General features: G+C 37.5%; 1 protein-coding gene across 3 annotated transcripts in view; it reads left to right on the plus strand.

Annotated features, from left to right (window-relative positions):
• Nucleotides 1–13,501, plus strand: part of pappaa (pregnancy-associated plasma protein A, pappalysin 1a) — a 179,878-nt gene that overhangs the window by 161,367 nt on the left and 5,010 nt on the right.

Raw genomic sequence — 13,501 nt, forward strand, 5'->3', positions numbered from 1 at the left:
AATCTGTAGATTAGCTATCTCTGTGCTATTTTAAAGAGGAAAAAGAAAGCATTTAATGCTTGCACGGGACATTTTAAATACTGTGTAATGCCATTCGGCTTGACCAATGCCCCAGTGTTTTCTAGACCCTAAACTGCAAATAATGCATTTCTTACTCAGAGTTTTTGTCTTGTTTCTGGTCCAAAAATCAAGTAATTCTTAAATCAAGAAGCATTTTCTAGACAAGTTATAATATTATCTAAAAAATATGCCAAAATTGCACAAATGCAGTAAGCAAATTAAATCTGTTGTCACTTTAAGGTAAGATCATTTATCTGTAAATATATGTTTACTTATTTTTTATGCTAATTTTAGTAATATTATTAAATAGTATGCAAATGTTTATATTATTGAAGTCATTCATTCATTTATTTTCCTTCAGCTTAGTCCCCTATTTTTTTGGGGTCGCCATAGCGACCAGCATATTCCACCAGATGCCCTTCCAGCGTCAACTAAGTACTGGGAAACACCCATACACTCTCATTCACACACACTCTCATACACTACGGCCAACTTAGCTTATTCAATTCCTCTATAGCGCATGTGTTTTGGACAGTGGAGAAAATCGGAGCACCCGGAAGAAACCCACACCAACATGGGGAGAACATGCAAACTCCACACAGAAATGCCTCAAACTCACCCAGCCGGGACTCTTCTTGATGTAAGGCGATTGTTCTACCCACTGCACCACCGTGCAGCCGGGTTAATCTTGTTGGACGGCGATTTGAGAAACTTTCATTATAATTATTCCTCATTTTAGATGATCCAGTTGTGAGCTCGGGAAATGCCCACTTCTAACCCTTCAAAAACAATATTCTGCTCTCCAAAGATTGAGTCGGGGCCTGCTGTTGGGAAAGCAGCGGCTGATATGAGAATCACCTGAGCCTTGTTCAGCCTCCTGGCAGACCTTGAAGCGAATATATCAGCAGGGCTTTGCAAAACATCCCGTCTCTGGAAATAGCCGAGGGTTTAGGGGAGAGCTGTAGAAAGTGATCCTGAAAGAAGCAATCATACTGCAGCTGATAGACTGCCAGAGCGGGGGATTTTCAACAGCTATCATCTCTGAGTTCTTCTGCGGGTCACGCTGGGCACACAAGACAGCACAATTTGAGATCGTTTTGCCCTTCTGACAATCCTAAGTATGTCCCAATTATTCTGCTGGATTATCATGTCATATCAATGATAATCATATTAGATTTTCCGGTGGTGTGAGCTGAGGTGTGTTAAAAGTGAAGTACTGCTCTATCAGTCCTTCAGCATGGCGCTATCAGTCATTTAGGGTGGAGCAATCAGTCATTTAGGCCAGTTATATCAGTCATTTAAGGTGGAACTGTCAGTCCTTTGGGGCAGGACTATCAGTCATTTAGGGTGGAGCTATGTCTTTTAGGGTGGAGTTAGAGCAGAGCTATCAGTGATTTAGGCCGGGGTTATCAGTCCTTTAGAGAGGTGCTGTCAGTAATTTAGGCCGGAGCTGTCAGTCATTCAGGCCAGTGTTATCAGTCATTTAGGGCGGAGCTATCAATCTTTTGGGTCGGGGCTATCAGTCTTTTAGGGGGTTGCCACAGACTTTTGGGGCAGGGCTATCAATCCTTTAGGCCGGAGCAATCAGTCCTTTAGCATGAAGCTATTAGTCTTTTAGAGTGGAACTATCAGTCATTTAGGGTGGAGCTATGTCTTTTAGGCGGAGTTGTCAGTCATTTAGGGCGGAGCTATGTCTTTTAGGCAGAGTTGTCAGTCATTTAGGGCGGAGCTATCAGTAATTTAGGCTTAGGTTATCAGTAATTTTGTGTAGATCTATTACGTCTTTTGGGGCGGGGCTATCAATCCTTTAGGCCGGAGCAATCAGTCCTTTAGCATGTAGCTATTAGTCTTTTAGGGTGGAACTATCAGTCATTTAGGGTGGAGCTATGTCTTTTAGGCGGAGTTATCAGTCATTTAGGGCGGAGCTATCAGTAATTTAGGCTTAGGTTATCAGTATTTTAGGGTAGATCTATCATGTCTTTTGGGGCGGGGCTATCAGTTATTTAGGCCAGTGTTATCAGTCCTTTTGGGTGGAGCTATCAGTCATTTGGGCCTGTGTTATCAGTCTTTTGGGGTGGAGTTGTCAGTCATTTAAAGTGGAGCTGTCAATGATTTAGGCTAGGGTTATCAGTCATTTAGGGTGAATCCATCAGTATTTTTGGGCGGGCTATCAGTCATTTAGGGTGGAGCTATCGGGGATTTAGGGCGGAGCTATCAGTGATTTAGGATGGAGCTATCAGTGATTTAGGGCGGAGCTATCAGTGATTTAGGGCGGAGCTATCAGTGATTTAGGGCAGAGCTATCTTATTTAAGGCAGAGCTATCTGATTTAGGGCGGAGCTATCAGTGATTTAGAGTGGAGCTATCAGTGATTTAGGGCAGAGCTATCTGATTTAAGGCAGAGCTATCTGATTTAGGGCGGAGCTATCAGTGATTTAGGGCAGAGCTATCTGATTTAGGGCGGAGCTATCAGTGATTTAGGGCAGAGCTATCTGATTTAGGGCGGAGCTATCAGTGATTTAGGGCAGAGCTATCTGATTTAGGGCGGAGCTATCAGTGATTTAGGGCAGAGCTATCTGATTTAGGGCGGAGCTATCAGTGATTTAGAGTGGAGCTATCAGTGATTTAGGGCGGAGCTATCAGTGATTAAGGGCAGAGCTATCTGATTTAGGGCGGAGCTATCAATGATTTAGGGCGGAGCTATCAGTAACATATGTAATTTGCATATATTTCCTTATATCAGATTTTTTATTTACTACCTTTGTCACATCGTGGCACACCACACACACGATAAGAGCAACATTATTTCCACATGTTTGTGGTCTAAGATGTAAAAATGAATCACCCTTCACTTTGCAATTCACTTTATTAACAAACCACTAACTAAGACACTAACTTAGCTGCTCATTTTTTTGTTTTTTGGATAGGATTATGAATGTAAAATATAATCATTCAGCCAATAAACAGTTCATATCTTAACAATACCAACTAATAAGGCAGTAGTAAATGGTGTGAATTTTTAATTAAACTAAAATGTTACCTAAAAGTCTTTTATTGTGTTCCCAGCATCATCTGTTGGCTGTGGCCTATCAGCACGTCCATTTTTGTTCCCAGCGTGTCCTATATTTGCACCACTTTATCTTTATCTGTTCAAATTCCCAAACTCATTCATACATTTCCTAGTCAGGCTCACAAACACCAGCGCAGATCAGTGGAGTTCACGCATTAGTGCAGAGATAAGCAGCGAACGCTTTTGTTATGAGCCTCTGATTTCAAACTGCACTTAACTTCTCTGCGCCATTCCTGGAGTGTTTTGATGAGATTATCACTGGAGATTGTGTGTGTAAGTGTGTGTGTGTGTGCGTGTGTGTGTTTGTTGCTCCTAGTCATCCCAGCGGAGAACTTTAATGACCTCACCAGCTGATTTTCATTCATCTTGGAAACAGATGAGATTTTCGTAAAGGTTGTGAGGAGAAAAAAGTGAAAGCTGAAAATGACATATGGGGACATATAGGATATGGGGAGAGCTTATATGAAGGGGTGAGTGTAACCAATATAAAATCAAGTTATATAAAATAAGTAACAAATAATCATTAATAAAAACAATAAACAGGATAATAATAAAAAAAAAAAATAATAATAATAATAATAATTTTTATTATTATTATTAATAATAATAATAATAATAATATTATAATAATAATAACAATATTACTAAATGATAATAGTAATAATAACAATTAAAATAATAGTAATAATAACATTTATTAATATATAATTAATAAATTATTATTATTATTATTATTAACATTAATTAATAATAATAATTATTATTAATAATAATAATAATAATAATAATAATAATAATAATAGCAACATAATAATAACAACAACAACAAAAATAATAATAACTTAGATTAATGATAATAATAACAATCATAATTAATGTGAATGATAAAAATAGATATTAATGATAATAATAATAGTAATAGTAAAAACAATTAACATAATAATTAATTATGATGAAATAATAATAATAATAATAATAATAATAATAAACATCATCATCATCGTCATCATTATCCTAACAACAGCAACATCAAAAAACAACAACAATAATAGTAATAATAATAATAATAATTAAAAACAACAACAGCAACTAAATAATAACTTTTAATAATAATAATAATAATAATAATAATATTAATAATAATAAAAATAATAATAATCATAATCATCATAATCATAACCATGATCATAATTAATATAAATAAAAATAATAATTGTAAATACAATAAACATACTAATCAATGATGATAATCATAAAATATAACAACAACAACAACAACAACAATAATAATAATAATAATAATAATAATAATAATAATAATAATAATAATAATAATAATAATAATAATAATAGTAAAAGCAATAAACATACTAATTAACACAGTCAAACAATATAATAATAATAACGGTTTCCCCCACAAGTTCAAAGACATGAGGTATAGGTGAATTGGGTATGCTAATTGTCTGTAGAGTGTGTGTGTAAATGAGTCTGTATGGATGTTTTCCAGTGATGGGTTGCAGCTGGAAGGGCATCCGCTGCATAAAACTTATGCTGGACAAGTTGGCGGTTCATTCTGCTGTGGCGACGCCGGATTAATAAAGGGACTAAGCCGAAAAGAAAGTGAATTAAACAATAGCTTCTCCAGAGAAAAATAATAAGCAAATACTGTGAGCTTGCTTTGTCAAACAGCACTTGGGAAATATTTGTGAAATAATACAAATTTCACAACTGCAGAGAGGTATGCTTCTCTATGATGGCAATCCTCTGTTTTTGACCACGACGACCCCAAACAGAGGCATTTCCCTGCTGCTGGTGTGTTTGTTTCTCTTCTTTATCTGGGCCTGCCGTGCTCACTTTATCCCGGCTCTCGTCATGTCCTGTGAAAGCGCTGTGTATGAAGGTGTTCTGGATGACTGGCTGTGTATTATTCCTGTCAGGGACTTTGAAGGTGCAAGTCAAACTGCATCTGAGCTCACCGCAGGATGCTTTACTAATCACTGCAAGCTGCCGGCATGCTTTTCTGTACAGGAGATTCCCTTTCCAACAGAGGCATTAAAAAAAGACACACATTTGATTTTACATGTTTGATGTTTTAGGTCAGCTTAATCGATGTAAGTTAGAATAACTTGTAAAGTTAATTTGATTCAACTTGTCTACTCTATTGTACTGCAATTTATACAACCTTTTTGAGTTGACTCAACTTCAATCAAGTCAAGGGCAGTACTTGGATTAATAGTTGGTTAGTTTTGTTGGTAGGTAGACAGGTAAGTAAGAAAGTATGTAATTAGTTAGGTGGTAGGTAGGTAGTTAGGCATGTAGCTAGGAAAGCAAGTAAGTAGGTAGATAGGTAGGTTGGTTGGTAGGTTGGTTGGTTGGTTGGTTTGTTGATTAGTAAGATGGTTAGTAAGTTGGTTGGTTTGTTGGTTGGTTGTTTGGTTGGTTGGTTAAGAAGTAGGTTGAGTGGTTGGTTATTAGGTTGGTTGTTTGATTGGTTAGTAAGTTCACTGGTTGATTGGTTAGGAAGTTGGTTGTTTGGTTGATTAGTAAATTAGTTTGTTGATTGGTTAGTAGGTTGGTTGGTTAATAAGTCGGTTGGTTGGTTGTTTAGTAGGTTGGTTGGGTTGTTGGTTAGTAGGTTGGTTGTTTAGTAAGTTGGTTGGTTTGTTGGATAGTAGGTTGGTTGTTACGTAGGTTTTTTATTTGGCTAATTAATTGCTTGGTAGGTTGGTTGGTTTGTTGGTTAGTATGTTGGCTGGTTGGTTGTTAAGTTGGTTAGTCAATTGGTTAGTAGGTTGGTTGGTTGGTTGGTTGTTTGGTTAGCAAGTAGGTTGAGTGGTTGGGTTTTAGGTTGGTTGTTTGATTGGTTAATAAGTTCACTAGTCGATTGGTTAGAAGGTTGGTTGTTTGGTTGGTTAGTAAATTAGATTGTTGATTGGTTAGTAGGTTGGTTGGTTAATAAGTTGATTGGTTGGTTAGTAAATTGGCTGGTTTGTTGGTTAGTAGGTTGGTTGTTTAGGTTGACTGGCTAGTAAGTTGATTGATAAATTGGTTGGTTGTTAGGTTAGTTGATTGGTTTGTTTGTTTGTTGGTTGGTTGGTTAGTAAGTTAGGCTGGTTTGTTGGTTAGTAGGTTGGTTGGTTAGTAAGTTGGCTGGTTTGTTGATTAGTAGGTTGGTTGTTTAGTAGGTTGGTTGGTTAGTAAGCTGGTTGATTTGTTGGCTAGTAGGTTGGTTGGTTGTTTGTTTGGTTGTTTGGTTAGTAGGTTGAGTGGGTGGTTAGTAAGTTGGTTGGTTGATTTGTTGGTTAGTAAGTTCACTGTTTGGGTGGTTAGAATGTTGGCTGTTTGGTTGGTTAGTAAATTGGTTTGTTGTTTGGTTAGTGGGTTGGTTAATAAGTTGGTTAGTAGGTTAGTAGGTTGGTTGGTTTGCTGGTTAGTAGGTTGGTTGTTTAGTAGATTGGTTGGTTGGCTAGTAAGTTGATTGGTAGGTTGGTTGGTTAGTAAGTTGGTTAGTAAGTTGGCTGGTTTGTTGGTTAGTATGTTGGTTGGTTGGTTAGTAAGTTAATTTGTTTATTAGGTAGTTGATTGGTTGTTTAGTTTGTTTGTTAGTTAGTAAGTTGGCTGGTTTGTTGGTTAGGGGTTTGGTTGGTTGGTTGATTGGTTATTAAGTTAGCTAATTTGTTGGTTAGCAGGTTGGTTGGTTATTAGGTTGGTTTGTTGGTTAGTACGTTGATTGTTTACTAGGTTGGTTAGTAAGTTAGATGGTTGGTAGGTAGGTAGATATGTAAGGAAAGTTAATTAGTCAGTTAGTTATTTAGTTGATTGGTTTGTTTGTTGGTTAGTTGTTTAGTCTGTTTGTTGGTTAGTAAGTTGGCTTGTTTGTTGGTTAGTGGTTTGGTTGGTTGATTGGTTATTAGGTTGGCTAAATTGTTGGTCAGCAGGTTGGTTGGTTGTTTGTTTATTAGGTTGGTTTGTTGGGTAGTAGTAAGTTGGTTGGTTTGTTGGTTAGTAGGTTGATTGTTTACTAGGTTGGTTAGTAAGTTGGATGGTTGGTAGGTAGGTAGATATATAAGGAAAGTTTGATGGTGTGAATGAGCAGATCAAAAATATTGATTGTATGTTGAGAATATTCCTTCAATTTAAGTAACACAAGCAGTGTCATGTAAATAATCTAAACCCTCATTCTAAAAAGGTGATACAGATTTGGGACAGCCCATATTCAGCAGCTTCTTGTTTGCATTTCCAGCACCAGCACCGTGCCAAGCTAATAAAGCTGAAGGGTTGTTGGGACTCTTACCTTTTTATAAGATATAATTATCAGCGCATGTTGGTTTTGCCCTGCAAAGTTTATGGCTATAAATCCACATCTCCAAATAAGCTTTTCAGCTTTCCAAATTATTTCCTTTAATCTCAGCTGTTTTAGGGAAAAGTGGTAATGAAGTGCCAACTGTGCAGGATTTGGAAAGATTGCAGTTTCTGCAGCAAAATAAAATAAAAAGTGGGTGGGAGAGTCTTGGAGACTTTCAAAACATGGTTTTCCCAATCTAGACTGAAGCTGAGGACTTTCCACAGGTTTAATGGCCTGAGCATGTGACTGCCAGCTTGAACTAAAAGAGACATGCTTTAAATGTCCTGTTCATTCTATATATAATTAATAATAGCCTTAAATATTTTAATGCATGTTTAATGTTAATATTACTTTCGTTTTAGTTGTCACCTCAACAGTGTTTCGAGCTGCTTTGTGTGGTTGCACTACCCCAAGTGATTGCTGCTTCTGAAATAATAAAGAAGTGCCATTGACATTTTCTGTCTGTTTTGGATGTAATAAATCATGATGTTTGAATGGCGTGACGCAAACAGCAGAGCCCCCAGCACTGAGCTGCAGTGTGTTTAAAGGAGCTCTGTCTGACAGGCCGCGTGACGTACGTGTGTGTGTGTGTGTTCTGGACTGGCCTCTGCCCCATGCTGACGTTCCCAGCCACTGTCGATGAGCCCCAGATGTGGCAGCTGCTGCAGCCACCCGAGGGTCAAGGGCAGAGGAAACCATGGCAGATTTGCCACCCACATCTCATGCTATGTCTACACTTTTACAAATACATTTGCAAATGTCATTTTCATCTAAAAAACCGCTCTATGTCCATGCTATCGTTTTCAGTTCATTAATTTTCTTGTCGGCTTAGTCCCTTTATTAATCCGGGGTTGCCACAGCGGAATGAACCCCCAACTTATCCAGCAAGTTTTTTACGCAGCGGATGCCCTTCCAGCCGCAACCCATCTCTGGGAAAGTTATCGTTTTCAATTATTTAAAAAAAAAAAAAGGTCATCTAGACTGAAGTTTACCTGTGTCATATCCATCTGCCATTTATTTACTTTCCGTCTCTTTGAAATCTTGCTGCTAAACATGGCACCTATCCGCTTGTTAAGTGGTGACGTGTTTGTGACGTATGTATACTGTTTCCGGGTCCAAGCCGCATCATTTGTTTATGATCGCATTTTATTCCTATCACTCATTAAAGTTAATTTTACATAAAGTCATAGTGTACACAACAATCTCTGGGCTTGCTGTATAACAAATACCAACATTTTAACAATTTATAAAAAATTAATCACTTTCTGGCCATCGGATATTAGGCATGGACACAACCCAAGCTCATTCTGGAAACGTAGCCCCGCGGACGATTCTGGAGACTGCAATTTACGTGGTCGGAGGTACGTAAAGGCCGTGTTTGTTTTTTTCCGAGCGAACGCTGCGGGGCGGTGTGGCGCTGCTTCGCCCCTTCTCTTCGCGCTAGCTGGCCGATGGCTCGCCTCCGAGTGGAGGGCTTTCCCGGTGCAATCAGTTTGTCCGCTTAGCTCACAGCATTGCGTCGGCGGAGCAGGAGGAGGAGGAGCCGGCCGCGTTGGACGACGACCGGGATCGAGTCCGGGGAACAGCAGGTTCCGGAAATCAGGTAAGACGAAAAACGGAATCCGAAAAATTAGGGCGAGAACGCGGCGGGATCCGAAAACGCGGTCGAAATCGAAGACGAGGGCTTTTGCTTTTTTTTTTTTTTTTCTGGACGGCTTTTGCGAACCGTCGCTCGGGTTTAGGGAAGGAGGAGGAGGAGGAGGAAGAGGAGGGCAGCCGAGTCGGCCGATCCGGCGGCTTTTCGCGCAAACGGGAGGCGCCCGCCCGAGACGCGAAAAAGCGCACACAGCGGCCTCTCGTGGATCCGAGAAAAACAGCAGGGGCTACGTTTCCACAATGAGCCCAGGTTGCATGGACATATATACTGCGATCGTGACTTTTCGAAAGTATTAAATCGCTTTGTAAACGTTTATTATTACCATTTCATGAGTCTCCCCATTCAGTTGAATAGAGCGCTTGGACCCGGAAGCCGCTTCGCGTGACGTCACACTTAACAAGCGGATTGTCTGCTTCCACTAAACAATATCTCCCAGTAAACATTCCCTGTTCTTTAGGCCAATTTGCAATTTGGAGTATCTACAAACTAAACTTATCTGTTAAAATGGAGAGCATCCAGCTTGATTATGATTCGTTTCAAAAAAAAAAAAAAAAAAAAAAAAGCCTCCTGACACCATTTTTGGAGTCTTTTTTAATTTTTAATTTTTTTTTTTTTATTATTGTTCATTCATTTATTAATTTTTCTTCAGCTTAGTCTCTTTATTTATCAGGGGTTGCCACAGTGGAATGAACTGCCAGCTTATGCAACATATGTTTTACACAGCATATGCCCTTTCAGCTGCAACCCAGCACTGGGAAATATTATCATTGTTTTCTGTACCTAAATAATTGAAATGTTCTTTAGAGCTGTGGTTCCCAACCACCAGGCCGTAACCAGTACCGGTCATTGGTTCAATTGCTACCGGGCTGCACAAAAAAAACTATTAATTATTTCCATTTTATTTATTATCTGAGTCTGAACGATCTTTTATTTTGAAAAGTCGTTTATCTTGAAAATGACCGTATTCTCTCGCTTACATCTCGGTCACTTGAAAATTTAACCCACAAGCAACAAAATGAGCCACCAGCTCATCTCGCTACAGCTACAGAACAAACCATCGTTACACAATAAGTTGCCTAATTCCCCTAACCTGCCTAGTTAACCTAATTAACCTAGCTAAGCTTTTAAATGTCACTTTAAGCTGTATAGAAGTGTCTTGAAGAATATCTAGTCAGATATTATTTGCTGTCATCATGGCATCATCGTCACTGTGGCGCAGTGGGTCGGTCGCTGGTTCAAGCCTTGGCATTTCTGTGTTGAGTTTCCCCGTGTTGGCGTGGGTTTCCTTTGGGTGCTCCAGTTTCCCCCACAGTCCAAAGACATGCGGTATAGGGGAATTGGGTAAGCCAAATTGGCTGTTGTATAAGTGTGTGAAAGAGTGTGTATGGGTGTTTTCCAGTGTTGGGTTGCAGCTGGAAGGGCATCCTCTGAGTAAAACATATGCTATATAAGTTAGCAGTTCATTCCGCTGTGGCAACCCCAGATTTACAAAGGCAATAAGGCGAAAAGAAAACGATTGAATAGTAGTGAAAAACGTTATTTGGATTTTTAAAATGTTCTTCAGATTATGAAAACACTGAAAGTTTCTTTAGAACCCAAAACTCTGTGTATATTCTACGGCATCCCTGCGAAATTTTCCCTGCGAGTTTCTTGATGGATCCTAAGGCTCATGTTTAATGCTGTATAGTTGGTGTTCCAGCCTTCAAGAGCCGGTTAGTTTGGTCTGTTTGATGGTTTGGGTCACTCGTCAGCTGGTCAGGATGGGAAACCAGTCTGGTTTGTAAACCACCTCAGGGTATTTTTTTCTGCAAGCTTAGCAAAAAGCGATCTGAATGTGTTGAAATGAGAGGGAAGGAAATGCCATGCGGAGCAATGACGGCTGGTTCTGATATATGTCCGGCTCGTGCTTGTAAAAGCTTCACAGGTGAGTGGCTCTGGAAACACTAAGTGCCGCTCACACAAACATGTTTTGTTTTCATTACTTTAGTCATACATGCCGTTTCCGTCTGGATAACTGCACTCTCACGCTACGTTTCTTCCCTCCCAATAAATACTTATGTGTTGCTGTCCAGTATACATATCGTATCATCCTTAAATTTATTTTAGAAAAAATGTATAAAAGTGTGCGATGATATTGTTACTGTTTAACTAATAAACAACAAATATATATATATATATATATATATAAAAATTAAAGACTGAAACTGAAATGAAAGTGAAACAAAAGGTATTAACATAATTTAAAATTAACTTTGCAATTATATACAGTTGAAGTCAGAATTATTAGCCCCCCTGATTTATTAGACCGATTTTTTTTCCCCCAATTTATGTTTAACAGAGAGCAGATTTTTTCAACACATTTCTGAACAAAATAGTTTTAATAACTCATTTCTAATAACTGATTTATTTTATCTTTGTTAAGATAAAAAAAATATCAACCATAAAATACCCAAAACTGCTAATTTATGGACATTTTTGTTGTTTACGGACACATTGTGTGCCCTGACTCGAACCCCAATCTGCATAAAGGTTATTTAACCAATTAATGACACCATCATAAATGCTATGAAGGAGAAAAATCCAGTTTGTGACATATCCGCATCTGAATTCATGTCATGAACGAGTTAGTCTTAGATGAGGCTCAGACGCACTGTTACGTGAATGCGCAAAATGTGAACCGGCCATATGGTGTTGGTTGTGAGCGACTGGAGATTTTGTTTTATGTTCTCCAGAAAGGTCTGCCTCGGGGGACGCCGCAGTCAGCAGCTGGTGTTCGGTGACGCACAGAAAACACTCAATTGTGACGTCAAACACCAAACATCTATTATCAAAATCTATTATTTTATGCCACCAAGGTTATTCAAGCACTCCAAAAATTTATCTTGTTGCTTGTTCAAGCTACTTATTTAATATGAGTTGAACCAACATTCATTCTGTCATTCGGCTTAGTCTCTCTCATCAGTCGCCACAGCGGAATGAACCGCCAACTATTCCTGCATATGTTTTATGCAGCAGATGCCCTTACAGCTACAAGTCATTACTGGGAAACACCTATACACATTCTTTACACACACACTCATACTCTACAGCCAATTTAGTTTATCAATTCCCCTATAGCGCATGTGTTTGGACTGTGGGGGAAACCGGAGCACCCGGAGGAAACCCACGCCAACATGGAGAGAACATGCAAACATGCGTAAAACATATGCTGGATGAGTTGCTGGTTCTGTGGCAACCTCAGATTAATAAAGGGACTAAGCTGAAAAGAAAATCAATGAATGAAGTACGGTTAGATAAACCCCACAAAAAGGTTTTCTTATGGCATTCGTTTGCTATAAGCTATTTTCGTATGAGATTGATGGTTCCATAAAATAATTTATGGCACACAGTGTTCTTTGGATTATTAAAATGTTCTTCTCACATGAATATGTGTGGTTTTTTGAAGAACAGTTTCTTTGGAAAACCTGGAAATAGTTATATAAAAAAAAATAATAAAATAAAAAAAAAAAATATATATATATATATAACCCCACACTTGTTTCAAACTTTCTTCTTGTCCCTTTTAATTAATTAATTAATTTATTTATTATTTATTTATTTATTTATTTGTTTGTTTGTTTGTTTGTTTGTTTGTTTGTTTGTTTGTTTGTTTGTTTATTTATTTATTTGTTTATTTATTTATGTATTTATTTGTGTGTAATTATTTTTTGTTTGTTTTGTTTTTTGTTAATTTATTTATTTATTTATTTGTTTATTTATGTATGTATTTATTTATTTATTATTTATTTATTAATTTATGTTTCTGTGTATGTATTTATTTGTTTGTTTTGTTTGTTTGCTTATTTATTTATTTAGTTTTGTTTTGTTTTGTTTGTTTGTTTTCTTATTTATTTATTTATTTATGCATGTATGTATGTATGTATGTATGTATGTATGTATGTATGTATGTATGTATGTATGTATGTATGTATGTATGTATGTATGTATGTATGTATGTATTTATTTATTTATTTATTTATTTATTTATTTATTTATTTATTTATGTATTTATTTATTTATTTATTTATTTATTATTTATTCGTTTATGTTTTTGTGTATGTATTTATTTGTTTGTTTTGTTTGTTTACTTATTTATTTTTCATGTTTGTGTTTGTTTTGTTTGTTTGTTTATTTGTTTATTTTGTTTGTGTATTTATTTATTTAACAGAAAAGAATATATACTAGGTGGCAACGGTGGCTCTGGTTTCCCCCACAGTCCAAACACATGTGCTGTTGGTTAATTGATGAACTATATTGGCATTGTGTGTGTGTGTGTGTGTGTGTGTGTGTGTGTGTGTGTGTGTGTGTGTGTGTGTGAATGAGTGTGTTGG

The sequence above is a fragment of the Danio rerio genome, chromosome 5 (assembly GCF_049306965.1).
Source record: "Danio rerio strain Tuebingen ecotype United States chromosome 5, GRCz12tu, whole genome shotgun sequence".
In the NCBI taxonomy this organism is placed as follows: domain Eukaryota; kingdom Metazoa; phylum Chordata; class Actinopteri; order Cypriniformes; family Danionidae; genus Danio; species Danio rerio.